This window comes from Montipora capricornis, chromosome 13 (assembly GCF_036669925.1).
Source record: "Montipora capricornis isolate CH-2021 chromosome 13, ASM3666992v2, whole genome shotgun sequence".
NCBI classification, from domain to species: Eukaryota; Metazoa; Cnidaria; class Anthozoa; order Scleractinia; family Acroporidae; genus Montipora; species Montipora capricornis.
The window spans coordinates 47,535,578-47,538,077 of record NC_090895.1 but is presented as its reverse complement, the minus strand read 5'-3'; the positions used below and the strand labels follow the sequence as shown (position 1 = coordinate 47,538,077).

The following is a 2,500-nucleotide window of genomic DNA, read 5'->3' as shown; positions in this document are numbered from 1 at the left end:
TACCCATTCTCTCCATCACTATTAATGTAGGTTGGTCATTAAACTGAGAATTGGTGTCTGGATAATGGACTTACATTATTAATTGCTGATGTACTGATGTACCCCCCCAAAAAAAGTCAGTGTAAAAATATTCTTGTTGACAAGTTAAAGGTTTTGGCCAAGTCCTACTTTGGAAGACAGCACACCCCTTAATTAATTTATGACAAGGCAATGACCCATCCAGTTTGTAACCCAGCCTTTTCCTGAGGGAAACCTAGCTACTGGCTGTTATCAAACGGCCTCCTCTTTGCGCTTGATTTCCTAGCATTAAGGGGCTCTGCCATAACACCTGCATGCTGTCGCCTGTGACCCTGGTGATGTCGACCAACCACATTTCCTTTTATTATGGGTGCAAGCTGCCCTTGAATAGCAATTGCGTTAGCATTGTAGCCAAACTCTTTGAGAGATGGGTTGTCCGCTTGTGCGTTAAGTAAATTGGGTGGTTGTCAGGAAGAAACCAACCATATACTGAAACACTAAACCCCAGGCTTGAATCCACAGTTACTTGGTACTTCAGCAGATGGTGAATACCATCAAACATGCTGAACACTATAGAACTTTTGTTGACCTAGTCCAACCACTCAACTTAAGACTATCAATATGCTTTATGAAGTCACCTACATTCTTAAAACAGGGTTTACAGACTGAAGGAACTGTAGGTTTGGCTATATCATCAACATTTAATGTGAGGTATTTACGAGGATGCAAGTCGTCGCTTTGTTTACTTGCATGATTTTTAACTGGTAAATTGAGAGTGGGAACTGCACCAGTACGGAGAGTTTTCCTTGTTTCATCTGAAAACAAATTACCAAAGTTACCAAAAAAAGCATATATCCATTCAAAACCTAAAAAGCACTGTAGTGTAAAAGTACGTAAATACATGCGTACTTCATTGACTTTCTTCAAAGAGGCTTTTCAAAGACAATAATTCAATAGTAGTTTACTGCCGCAAAAACCTACTTTGAGGACGCTAAAAATATTTGCAATGATATTACATCAGAAGTATAATCTAGTTAAATTAATTCAAAAACCTACATAAAAACTCTAAGAAAAATATTCACTCTAAAATTTCATTGACATGGTAAAATACTTCCGAATCTGAAAAATCCTTTACGAGTTTACGCTTCAGATTGAAGTTAAAGTCGTATGAGCATTGAAAACAATAGGGTCATCGTGGCCTCCAGCCTTGTTATTAGCCTGAGTTATTAACACTCATTAGTCAACTACCTCGAATATTTCAGCTTCGAAACTTCCAAAAAGATTATTCTAATACAAGAATAAATACGAAAAGAACTGAAACTTACGAATTTCGATGTCTTCTGGCGTAAAATGCCTCTCGCAAATGAACACACTCCCTTCTATTATTTGTTTTCGGAAACTTGCGTCGACAACTCTGTCTCTCGTTACAACGTGCAATAACGCCTTTCTCCAGCTTTGTTTGTTTTTTTCAGCGGAAGGTGGAATTTTAAAAATACCGATCCCTTGGTATTTTGGCTTTCGTGACACGCCGCATCCAAATATTGAGCAGTTTACTCCAGGCATCACAATATATTTAGTCTCTGTAATGGCTGCCAGCTTCCAGCGTGCACCTTCGATGTCACGTGACGACATGAATTTCCGAGCAATAACATATTGGCTAAGGACTGGGCCGTTTCCAGACACTCCGTGGAGAGGCTATGGTTATAATTGGCGCATTTCGATACACTTTGTCGATTTCAGAGCCCCTCTCGCCGCAAATATGATTGACTGCAACTAAAAGACCAAGCAGTTTATCAAAACTCATTTGAACTTCCGAATCCTTCTTCGTTATTGGTTTTTCTTTACGTTGATGTATATTAATTGTAATTTTAATGTGCCATTGGTGTGATTTATTTTTCTTCAGGTCGCATTCGATGAGATGCAAAATAAAGTTAAGGAGCTAAATAATGTTATCACACAGAATCCTCCAGACATGAAGAAATTTCAGCTTGTTTTACAAGGCAGTGTCAGTGTGCAGGTACACGAGTGTTGCCTCATGTATTCAGAGGGGGGGGGGGGGAGGGGCGGGTGATTTTGTGCTGGAGGACAGGCGATTGTTCATCGATTTCGAGAAGATCTAGACGACTCGATGACAAAAGCTCTGGCTAAATTTGTATTATCGGTGTATAACCAGGTGATAATGTGAGAATTTTCGGTTGTGGTTATTTTGGAATGGTGACGAGCTTCATGTCCATTATTAAATGGTTTTAATATTGCATTTTAAAATCACTTTTCAAACAAAAAGAGCTGAGACCGTATTGCACCGCTGAAAGCATTGGACATTAAAACCTTACAGTACAACACACATGCACACTTTTGGATAGTACTAGCCTCAGTCCCCTCTCATATTCATGAGATGGTCTTTGATGCAGTGCCGTATGTGTCCTTTTGAGTATGTTTTGTTTTGTTTTGTTTTGTAATTCCTCAGATGAATGCTGGTCCG

At 39.2% G+C, this 2,500-nt stretch overlaps 1 protein-coding gene across 5 annotated transcripts in view; it reads left to right on the top strand.

Moving 5' to 3' along the window:
• The window catches only part of LOC138030034 (dedicator of cytokinesis protein 9-like), an 89,490-nt gene that overhangs the window by 79,671 nt on the left and 7,319 nt on the right, over window positions 1-2,500 (top strand). For all 5 annotated transcript variants that reach the window (XM_068877894.1, XM_068877895.1, XM_068877893.1 and 2 more), the window contains 2 exons: window positions 1,922-2,035; window positions 2,486-2,500. The exon at window positions 2,486-2,500 is cut by the window's right edge and continues 86 nt beyond it. The gene's annotated coding sequence lies outside the window, so the exon portion shown is untranslated. The remainder of the gene's footprint in view (window positions 1-1,921; window positions 2,036-2,485) is intronic.